Genomic DNA, 12253 nt, shown 5'->3' on the forward strand with positions numbered 1-12253 from the left:
AGATATGGCCGCCATGATTCGCCATAAAGCAGTCAACATCATGCTCCCCTTGCAACGACACCCCCTTGCCAAACATGCAGAAAAGAAAACAGTGCAAAGAAAAAGAACCCCACTTCGATTTTTGAACAGTTGAGTACAAACCTTGATTTAGTGAAACACATGAGATTTACTGAATAAATAGTTTGAATAAACTTGGAAGATACACATATGTTTTCGCATGGGTCACTCAGGGATACTTTGTATTTATTTTAGAGCGAGAGAAAAAAGGTTCATGAGCCAAAGTTAGATTGATTATTTCAAGTTTATTATGGATAAACATGTATTTAATAAGTGTATGGATCCAAAGTAAATACATGAAAGATGCATACACGTGTTTACTGCAGTGATTTACATAAACTAGCCAAAGTAAAGGAAATGTAGAAACAAATTTAGAAGTGAATATATGCCTATGTATGATATATGATGAACAGTGCAGTTAGTCCGATTGGCAAATAGATTGAGGCTTGTAATGGAAAAAACTTTACATCGCCTAAAAACCGAAATTCCTAATATCGCTGGTAAGTACTGTACCTAATCCAAGATGACATATTTTACACTGTCTGCCAGAGAAACCACACTCGTAGGTAACCAACATGAGATGGCTTCTCTAACACTAAAAAACAGACATCATAGAAAGCATTTGACAAGTACCCGGTAGGAGATGACATCCCTTGTTGAATAAGGGAATATATTTGCGATACCTATTAACTAGGGGTGGGCGGACATTTCCGTTCCGCCCACAGAATGTGCGGAAATTTGCCCCTTTCGCCTTCCGCAAAGAAGGCGGAAAAACAGGGCAAATTTCCGCACACTCGGGGGCGGAACGGAAGTTGTCCACCCGCCGCCCGCCCGCCGCACGCCCACCTCCCGCCCGCCTGCCGCCCGCAATATTAAACAGATTAAAGCCTGAAATAAGATTTAAAACACTTACCTTATTGCGGGGACATCTCTTTCTGGTCTATCGCGCCTTCTTCTTGAAACTGCGCATGCGCGGGAGCCTGAGCATGCGCATTCCTGCCGAGGAATGTGCATGCACAGGCTCCTGCGCATGCGCAGTTTCAAGAAGAAGGCGCAATAGTCCAGGAAGAGATGTCCCCGCAATAAGGTAAGTGTTTTAAATCTTATTTCAGGCTTTAATCTGATTAATATTGCGGCCGGGAAACGGGCGGGAGGCCGGCGGGCGGGTGTCACGTAACGGAAATTTGCGGAGAGGCACGGAAATTGGTTCAATTTCCGTGCCTCTCCTCGAAAGTCCATTACGCGACGTCCGCCCACCCCTACCATTAACTAAGCACCAGTGTGAGATGGAATGCCTTAAATGATCAGAGGTATAACATCACGTCGGGACCTATTCAGTTCAAGGGGCTCCATGTAGCAAGCCATTTTACCATCGCAAATACTGTAGTTCGCAAAATCATAAAGTATGTATTATGCTATGTAAGGTATGTAAATATGCATTAAACCCATTTTGAGAGTTGGAAAAGAATTTCCACATCACCAAATGGGGTAAGAGGTTCATACCTATTCACAGTCAGGAAGAGGTTGCCCTTCCTAGGGGAAACACTCATTACAACGCAGTCATTACAACGCACTACCTTTACAACGCAGTCATTACAACACAACTGCCTTTATAGCACATGCCATTACAACGCATGCATTACAGTGCATACCATTACAACGCATGCCATTACAACGAATTATAAGGTAAGTAAAGGGCATTTTTTAGTCTTAGTGTAGTGTAGTTCCTATTATCCCAATAGGCTCTGCGCATTGGAAAAATACCTTCAATAGTATAGGCCTAGACCAGACGTTAACTAGGTCTACTACTGTCGATATTAGACTTAAAGTTTTGGGTTTGCCAGCTAGCTCAGAGTTCACTAGAAACTTTCTCGAATAGGCAAGGAGGAGTTGAACCTCCCTGGATAGACAAGAAGGGATTTAGTTTCTGACAACCATAGAACATGACAACTTTGCTCTCCCCTAATCAAGAGTGTATCTCTAGAGTCGTGTGAAAACAAAAGACGACTTATTTTACTCAGTCAGTACGTGCATTCTTAGTCTCACCAGATTGTAGAGAAAAGGAAGAGACGGGCGTGTTCAATAAAAGATGTTATTTATTGATCAGGCTCTTTTCTCATACAAGAGAAATGGATCGATATTATTGCAATACTTATGGTTAAGTAAAGTGCATACATTAAAAGCAGAAGTATAAAATAATACTGTAAAAACATTGATATGGTTTCTAAGCCATATGATGGTTTAAAATGGATAAAATAGATACATACACATATACATTTGACTAATCGTACTCAACTGGTGTTTCTAACTACGCCTACCCCAGATGTACCTGACCTAAGCCTAATACGTGGGCGGGAGTAGAAAGTAGCAGTTTAAGTTAAGTTTGTTTTGCCAAGTGACTGACTAAAGAATTCTCTGCAAGGGGTTATTCAGTTCTGTACCTGGAATCTAGGATGAATGAGGGATGGTATCTCTCGTCTCTGGTCTCGATATTCCAGGCTGCCTGCGAGGGCTACCCGGAAGCGCCGGAGCTGGATTTCTCGGCAGGAGAAAACAGCGTCTCGTTCTCAGCGCGTCAGGAAGGCGGGGCTGCGCCAGCGGGGTCTGCTCTGCTCTGGGCTTCGGCAAGTCTGGCTGCTCCGATCTCGTCACCACCGCGTGTGTTTGCATAGGGCAATATCGGTAATATTTATACCTTTAAGGTGCCGAGATTGACGTAAGGATGGACATAGATACGTCAATAAGGATGTCATACGACCTGGTCGTTAGCACATTCTTTTGCTGAAGTTCTCGGTGAAATCAAAACAATGGCCGCAGGGTTTTTCCCAGGTCTGTCATAGGTTTGATTTGTTTTGAGAACTCCGTATGCCTTATCAGGGGCTGGAGGAATATTGCTTGTCTAATTAGATGGCAAGCGTTATGACCTAATCAGATAACACGTTCCTGTGCCGTAGTGTGGCTTAATCAGATAACGGTTTCTGCATCATGGGGGTTTTCTGCCTCATGGGATGGCTGCTAGTTAACTTGTTAACCAGAATAGGGTCAGGAATAGGGGGATCGATACAGAACCTATAGGAATACATCACACCCACTCCACGCTAACTATGGACATATTTACGAATCTATGCATAGTAAAACATACTGTAGAGTATCGTGTATACCTTACCACCCCAAAATACATAAATGCATTTTGAAATTATCAAATATATGGAAAAAACAGTCACATGTAATATATGCACTCAAGCTGTAGAATAATGCTAAAGTAATCACGCATATCTATACATTATCACTAATTTGTATATGAGAATTTACACATGAAATGGCTCTTAATACAGAAAAAAGTTTCGAGACCATTCCATCACAGAATAAAATAATTATGAACATACCAGCGGGCAGCTAATGTCTATAAAGTATCTAAAAATAGAAATTTTAGTTCTCTAAGAATAGTTCTTACTTTAAGCAGAAAATAAGTGTCCCGAAAAATTCGTAAAAATATTTTGGGGCTGCTGAAAAAAATTGCTGTCCGTGAACTGGAGGGAAAATAGTTCATGGTATTTTGCTATTCTAGTTGAAGGCCAAATTCAGGGAACGCCGTGTGCGAGCTTGCTCAAAAGTCTCTATTTCTGCTCTGTAGAGAACATCATATCATTTAGACTGTCGAAAAAGCTGTCAACAGCTTCCTGGGAGAGTTCCACTAACTCGGAAAAAGGTGTAACCATGCATTCGTGCGCATGATTGTCTCCATTGACGTTTTCATTAGAATTGCTGACAGAAGGTCGTACCTGATCAATGCTGCTTTCATCTTGAACTTCACTACCCCTTAATCGTAGTGGTGAAGCTTCCACGAATGCCGTCATCAGGATTGGTAGCCGTTGAGGGCAGCACAAAGCATGAGCCTTTATTGGATTCAACAATGTTTCTGCATCCATTGGCGCATCTGATTGTAGCGTCAGACAGGTGTCTAACACGCATTCTTCTCCGCATAGCAAGCACCTTAATACAGGTAAAACACATCGTTGCCACATTGGTCGAAATGAAAGAAACCAAGTCATGTTCAGGTCTCTAAGCCGGGATAGTCCCAGGATTTTTGATATCCGGTCCCGGTATCCAATGGCTAGGATTGTTTCTTCCCTTGTCGCAGGTGTTTTGTCTGTGACATGGTTTGCCATAACGAAATATAAGGACTAGGAATAGGATTCCTGCAATTAGTCCCAAAATGAGGGGAAGTCCGCCAAAAATCGAATGGACGAAATCGGGAAAAATACCCAGTATGGCTTTGAATGGTGTTAATGCCATCGAAAATACTGTCTTAAATACTTTTGAGACTCCACTGGTATCAGAAATATTTAAGATTTCATTCAGGATTTCTGCGAAATGTATGGGGGAATTAGTTGATAACAATGAGTGAATCTCTGCCGTCGTCCTTGCGACTAGGAGATCATACGTTTCTTTTGATGACGTGAGCCTGGTCGGCGTCTGAAGAAGCACTGTTTTCATTCTGCTTAAAGTATCTATTCGAATAGAAGTAATTTTCAAGTTAGGCCATGCCCTTGCCTCCCTGTCTGGAAAGGAGCTGGGGAACAATGAGTGTCCACAGCACTTGACCTTCGCAGTCGTAGTTACGAGATAAGGAGTCCCGGGCATAAGACTACAGCATCTGCGATCCACAATTAGAACGTAACTCCCATTATAGAGTCTTTGAAAGAATGGTTCTATCTCTGTTGCAGGTGCGCCTAGTTGGTGACATAAGAGGTTATTTGAGTTCCCTTCACAGGCTCCATGCAAACTAATTCCATTACACAGAAGTGTACCGCTTAGTGACATCGCACAATTATTGCCACTAAGAAACACTTTCTGTCCTTTATTACTGACACATGCATGTGAATAGGGCAAGTTCCATGTTGTTTTAATGTACCCTTTTCCCAATTTTTCGTACATGCCAGCCTGTATATATTTTTGGCAGTATTGAAACCTGAAGGTAGATATTGGAATATTAATTATCCCATGTATTATCCATTCACTAACAGGTCGTTCTGACATTGTCACTGGTAATCTCTCGAGTTTCTCAATGCTCAGGATTGTATAATCAGCACCCTTTTGTGCCATACTGATTTGTTTATCAGTAAGGTTAAAGATATTGAATAGTGACGTTGTGTTGATTAAACGCCAAGGCACATAGCCTGAACGCAGATTTTGTAACGTCCAGCCTAGCTGTACAATAGAATGCAATTGAGACTGACCGTGTTGTAACAACAGTAAGTCTTGCGATAATATGTCGATTGCTGAAGACACAATGCTGTCCAGAGAAAAAATTCTGGAGGACAGAGTCATTAACCCATTGTCCACTACAGAAAGTGATTTTTCCAAATTAATACGGTCAATTTCCCGTATTCTTTCTGCTGTCTCAATTTGAGTCACCTTCCAGGCCTCGTTGTATGCTGCATATACAGAGGCTGCTATGAAACGTTTCTGACGCTGTTTGCGCGGTCCCATAATGAAATCACGCAAGTCAGCACCATCAGTAAGTAAAGTTAGGTGTTGCTTAATTTCTGCCAGTGCGGAAGTTTGTAGCCACTGAAGTCATAATTTGCCCACACTGTAGGTGGTTATTATCCCTGGGTGTTGTCTTTGGGAATATCTAGGGTCTGGCCTGGTCATTTTGAACCCCTGTGTTTTGTTCAGGAATCTGTCTTGACAGTTATTAGTATCTGTGGGCCAGATCAACCACTTTTTCCAATCAGGATGTGTTCTGTTTTGGTTTAATACATAATTTACGTCTATCTCTTCATCTGTAGGGCTATTGCTGTTCATTGTTGGTTTTGGAATAGACGGTTTATTTAAGTCTTTGATTTTGGCTAGGCCAAGACAGGTAGTTTGTTGAACAGTGTCATTTAAAAATATAATTTGTTCTGGGATCATGCAGGCTCTAACCAAAGATTCTATACCCTGTATTTGCCATTCTTTTGTACCCCAAACACTCTTTACTTCAACGTTTTTGTCCCAATAATCAAAACCAAAAGTATTCATTTGTTCAAAGAATGAGTCTGAATATATCAATTTCGTGTTTGTTATCATGGTCTTTGTCCCTGTCTTATTTGACAATTTGAAATAAAATGTTTCAGCATTACTTGTGTTAAAACCTGAAAAGTATGAATATTTGTCATAAACGGTTCTTGAGCTTCCTTGTGGAGGGGTTGCACAATGTGCCCATTGATTATAATTTAAAACATTTCTAGGTTGTGCAGATCTATGTAGAAAATGGTTACCATAGTGGTTATAACAGTACATACTATCATAATTTGTCGAACCCTGCAAATAATCATGTTTGGTAAATTTAGCAGACATCACTAAGTCAGACATCATATTATTTATACTTTCAAAGTCCCAATCATCAGCAAATGAGCTTGGTTTTACAAAGTCACTCAACGAGATCTTAATTTGGTGTGGATATTTCAGGATTTCAACCGGACCATAAATTTCGTAGTCAGTGTTGTCCCATGCTACCCCACCCGGTATAGGATTGGCTGTGATGTTGACTGAAGAAAGTTCTCTTTTCTCGGCGTGTGAAGATGTGTGTGGTTTGAGGATCAAGTTGATTTTCTGACTTGCTGTGTCCATTTTAGCATATTTTCCCTCAATGAAGCGTCCCAAAGTTAGTACCATGATGAGCCAAAGTATGATGATAAATGCACCAAAACCCACCCAAAATTCAATCCATGGAGAAATCAGATATTTTTCTTTCAGTTGTTTCAAAAGTACTTTAACTTTATCTTTAAAGGTTTTTGTTGATGGCTGTGTTTTTGATTCAGTGAAGCCTTCAGAGGAATCATCGAAGTTTATGAAGTAGCCGGATGCAGTTCTGTCAATTGTTCCAATTGCTTCAGGATTACTGTTTCTTGCATAGTCGTTTGTTACTTCATTATAGATTGGTGTGTCTCTGCTAAATGTTTTTATTTGGGTTTTCAGAGGTCTAAGTTCCATTGCATTGTTGCATAGTCCTTGTTGTAGTTCTGTAGGCGTTTCGAATGTGATTAGCCTCTTAGATTGAACCTCTGTGTTTGTAGCAAATCTTGGTGTTCTACTACTTTTCGGGAGTCCACTTGGCCTACTATTTGTTATCGGCCACATGATTGTGGTTTTACCAGGTCGATGGATACAACTCGGTTCTCCTTTTTACCAGCAAGCGGCGGTAGTACAACTGATCTTGTCCCGTTGATAGACAAGACAGGAACTGCTTTTCTGTAAGAAGGCCCAAATTCCTTCTTTACCGCGATCTTTTCTCTGACTAGATCCCCGACTTTTGGAATCCAGACAGGTCTTGCTGGGACAGGTGGTGGTTCTTCAGTGGTTGTTGGCTGCTGTTTCAACTTTATGTTGCTCAGGTCTTTTCTTGTTTCGTTTAAGTCCTGCAAAATAGCCAAACGATCTTTGATATCAAAGCATTTTTCCTTCACCACTGAAGTTTGACTGTCGAGGTCTAAGACTAACATCCTAGTTCCAAACAATAATTCGTACGGACTGAATCCCTTCAGAGAATTTCTTGGCAGGTTATTTAGACTACGTTGGACACTTTTTAGATGTTTGACCCACCCAGCTCCCGAACCTAATATCCTTTCTGTTATAGATAGCTTTATGCCTTGGTTTTTTCTTTACACCATCCCGTATCCCTCAGGAAGGAAGTGAGAAGAGTCCCGCAGTGCTATGCTCATTTGGCCATGTTTCCCCTCAGGCTGGAGGGCCAGAGTGAAAACAATGGTCAAACGTAGCATGCTTCTAGCGTATATGCCATTTAGACTCGCAAATCTTTGTATAACCGTCCAGACGTCAGCCGAGTGCTGGTGATCTACATTATGAGTGGAAACTAGCCTGTATATGTTAATCGGACGCTTTGCTTTTTACTGTTGATTTTTTTTGGAGTGAAACGACACGGTATTACACCGTTTCTCTCACCACTGCGATTTCTGTTACAGTTTGGGCAGTTCTTTACAAACATGGTATGATGCAGGCTCATGCCTGGCCACCAGTACCTTGATTGTAATTCTTCCAGAGAATCTTTTAGTTTGAGGTGTCTGAGACCCTCGCCCATATGTGCGTCTGCTATTAACAAGGTTCTCCTGTCCATGTTTGGAATCACTCTATCCCCCACTCCAGGGATTCGAGCAAAAGGGACGGAGTTTGCATCGATTATGTATGTATAATTGAGTGGATAGTTGATCGGTAGCGCTGAGCAGTCGCCTTTTGATGACGTTTTCACCGCCAGCACTGTTTCACCGTCAATATACTTCACTGTACGCTTTTTTCGAGCTACGGAAGCCGATTTAGTTGCTACCGCTGTGGCTGTCTCAGCCAATGAATTCCCTGCAACGTGAACGCCATCACGCTGATGACTCAGTGAGTGTGTCACGTGAGTCTTTGGTAGTTCTTTTTGTAAAAGAGCTATTTGTTCCCAAAGCAGTGTCTGCTTTATTGTTGCATCTGTGTCATCTTTGTAACCGTTTTGAATCCATGTCTGCAAATCGTTGTTATATGATTTGACGCAGTAATATGAATCGGACACTATGAGTGTCGGGAATTCGCGATCCGCATTATCTAGCGCCATTTTCAATGCCATTATTTCAGTCTGTTGTTCTGAATTAGTTTCTACTGAGTGTGTTTTTGTTAATAGAGGTCTTAGTTTACCTCCGCGCCACACTTCTTTTGTAATCTCACATGTTGGGTTGTATGCTTGTTCTCCCCAAACGGAGGGTTGAGCATGTCCGTCTGTATAGATTACACAAGCGTATTGTCGTAAGGGCAGAATGTCGATTGGCAGAGGGAATGTTCTTTCATAGTCTAGATTTTTTAGTTCCTCTAGTTCTGGATCAAAGTAGTAGTATACTTTGTCCGTTGTAATTGAATTCACCCATTGTATCCATTCCGGATTCAATGTTGTTGTTGGTAAATTACACGGTGTTGTTAATGCCTCAAAGGCTGATTCTGCTGTTCTGACTGTGATGTGTCTACCGTCCGCTTGATCTTTTTCTCTAGCTATTGCGGTTTGAACTGCATGAACAATGTTTTCTTTAATGCTGAATTTCTTTTCAGCTTCTGTGTACAAGTGTGATTTGAATGCAATTGGTACCTTTTCTCCCTCATTAGAGGTCAGGTATGTGAATCCGCATCTTCCTGGGATGACTCGAATCACAAGATTGCGTGTGTTATCACGTGTTTCTAATTTTGTTTTAATTAACATGTCTGTTTGTAAGGATCTCAAAATTTCTGTGTGTATTTGAGTCCAATTGGTTCTTCTAAAATCTGGTTTTATTAGATCATAAAGGGGTTTGACCCTTTCTGCGTAATTTGCAATGTATGTTCTTCCGAAATTTAGGAAGCCTAGAATTGACTGTAGGTTTTTTAGTGTTCTAGGTGCTTGGAGTATGGCACATTTCTCTAGGAAATTGTCAGCCAGGCTTTTGCCTTCACTTGATAATTCATATCCTAAAAACAGGACTGTTAGATGGGCAATTCTCGATTTTTTAAAGTTGAATTTGTAACCCTCTGCTGCGAACCCAAGTATTATGGTGTTCACTCTCTTCAAGTGAGTATCCAAGTCATCATCTGTTAGGTATATGTCATCGACATAAGATAATGCTTCGTCATCATATGTTTGTAGTAATTCTGTTACTCTCGCTGAGAATACCCCTGGGCTATTCTTGTACCCCTGGGCTAACCGACAGAATTGGTTTTGAGTGCCATTTATTGAGAACGCAGACAAATATCTGCTCTCTGGTGCTATGTTTTGACAAAAGAATCCATTAGAGATGTCTAATGTTGTTTTGTATTTTTTGCGCACTATGTTATTCATTAGTGCAGCACTATGCGAGTTTTGCACTGCAAACGTTTTGCAACATGAGTTAAGGTGTCGGTAATCCAAAACTAGACGATATGAATTGTCTGGTTTGGAGACCGGAAACAAAGGGTTGTTCATTTGTGAGGTGCAAGTTTCAATCACCCCCTGGTATTCTAATTGATCTAGGGTTTCTTTTACCTGTTTTTTAGCTTCTTGCTTAATTGGGTACTGTCTTTGTGCAGTAGGTTGTGATTTTAACTGGATTTTGTGGGGAGGAGAATCCTCATCCCATCCTACATGATTTTTATATAAAGCAGGAGCTTGAGCTACTGCCCACTTTCTGGCAAGTGTGTATTTTTTATGAATTGGGATATGATTTGAGAAGGCAGGCATAATTATTTCTTCGCCATGAGGGCACTCCCTGACAAACTCTGGTGGCCAGTCTTTTTCAGCTAGAAGGATGTCATAGCCCTTGGAGAGATTATCCCAAAATAGTCCCCTTATTTTTCTAGTCTTATCCCCTTCTATACGTAAAGTTATTTCATATATTTTGTGAGGTTTGCTAACTCTGGTGTCTGCAGTTTCCACTTGAAGATATTCATTCGTGTCCACTGTCTCCAGATGATTCATAAGGACTTTGCGAGCTATGCTCACTTCTGCTGCGCTGTCTAGCATTGTCTGAGCCCATTCTCCGTTTTTCAGTTGTGTCCTCAGTATTCTCGGCATTGTTTACTACCTTGATACTGGCTACCTTCTTTTTTCGAAATTGTAGTTTCTTTTTTAGATGAGCAGATTCCTTGTCTTTGGACTTGGCGCGCTCTTCTCTTTGTTCTGATCGTCCTCTTCTTTCCGATTTCTGCGAGGAAGTCTGAAAAGATTGAGAGGGACGTGTATCAATGTCTTGATATCTATCAGGCTTCTTTATATTATCCCTATTTCTAAGGTTATATCTTTTCCCAGAGGGGTCACTTTGGGGTGACCTGTGTCTCTGGTTCGGAGATTTTTCTCTCCGCCGAGGAGACCTTCCTCTGGACTGGAATTTCTTTTCTTTAGGATTGGATTGTTTGTTTCCATCCCAGCTCTTTTTTTGTGATGTTGAATTATTATTAAAAAATATTTTTTCAGGACTTTCAATCAGTTGTGGTTTTACTGGTATTCCACCTAAACTATCTCTACCTAGTTCCTCATAGGATTTTTCTATAATTCTGGCAATTTCAGCTGGTTGGTCTGCTATATCTGTCTCCTTTAACCTCTGGCGGATCGCCACGTTTGCTGCTTCTCCCTTTATGTTGGCTAATAATATAGCCGAGACCTGCTTGAAGTCTTTCAGTAATTTCATACCAAGAGTTAAAGCGGGTTCTGGACCGTATTCGTCTTGAATTTGTTTTAGCACATCTGGTATTACCGAAATGGATGGAACACCGTGCGTTTTTGTGTAGATGGAAGCAAAGACTGTACCCCAAGTGTCACAGTCCCCCACGTGTGGTGCGATTCCCATTGGAAGACAGATAGTCAGAATCCTGTGTTTTTCTAACGGGGTGGTGTCTGGAAACACCGCCTCTATTTGGGTGATTTTTTGTGCTAACCAGAATGGTATTTGTTCCCGTTTAGCTGGTATCTTACCTAGGCAGGATTGTATGTTCTGTGGTGTAATTTTATTTGTGTTCCCCTGATGAGGGGTCAGCTGTGGAATTTTAATTGCTGGTTGGATTGTTGAAGTCCGCATTACATATTGGACTAATTGTCTATGTATTTTTATTAATTGTTTTAGTTGTATTAAAAGGTTTGCTGCAGACATCCCATCGATGTCTGGATGTGGTGTGTATCCGGCTAGAACCGGCCACGTTGCTCCTGGTCTACCTAATGGACCGAGCCTGGTGATGTGATTATTATGTTTTAGGGCGCCATTAAATAAGAGCAGATGCTCTTGAAATTTAAGTGGTACTTCCACCTCCTCGAAAGGAGTGTACTCATTAGGAGGTTCCTCTGTTTTGTAATAGTGGAAGACCTTTGTTACAGCATTTGCTGCTGGAAAATGTATCCATGAATAGAATACCTCTGTCTGCCGATATTCGTGTGCCTCAATTACGAATATGACCGTGCCACCTCTAGGTGTCAGTCCATTTTCTATAAGTTTTAAAGTGATAGATTTTCTTGTGTTGACCGCGATGAGTATTATCTCCGGGTCAGCGTCTTGCATAGTATTATCAGCTGCTACTAGTTCAGCTGCTAATCTAGCTGTCTCTCTTTCTTCATCACTGTCTACCATTTTACCGACAGGAAGGTTTTTCCGTTTGTTTGCAGATCAGGTTTCTTATGGAAACAAAGATTAGATGAACAATATTTTGGAACAGTGTATCCTTCAAC

At 41.2% G+C, this 12253-nt stretch overlaps 1 long non-coding RNA gene across 1 annotated transcript in view; it reads right to left on the reverse strand.

Moving 5' to 3' along the window:
- Positions 1-282: 282 nt before the first annotated feature.
- LOC144822274 (uncharacterized) overlaps positions 283-12253 on the reverse strand; it is a 31162-nt gene continuing 19191 nt past the window's right edge. Inside the window, exon 4 of the long non-coding RNA XR_013608595.1 lies at positions 283-1766. This is a non-coding gene — a long non-coding RNA (uncharacterized LOC144822274). The remainder of the gene's footprint in view (positions 1767-12253) is intronic.

This window comes from Lissotriton helveticus, chromosome 3_1, assembly GCF_964261635.1.
Source record: "Lissotriton helveticus chromosome 3_1, aLisHel1.1, whole genome shotgun sequence".
NCBI classification, from domain to species: Eukaryota; Metazoa; Chordata; class Amphibia; order Caudata; family Salamandridae; genus Lissotriton; species Lissotriton helveticus.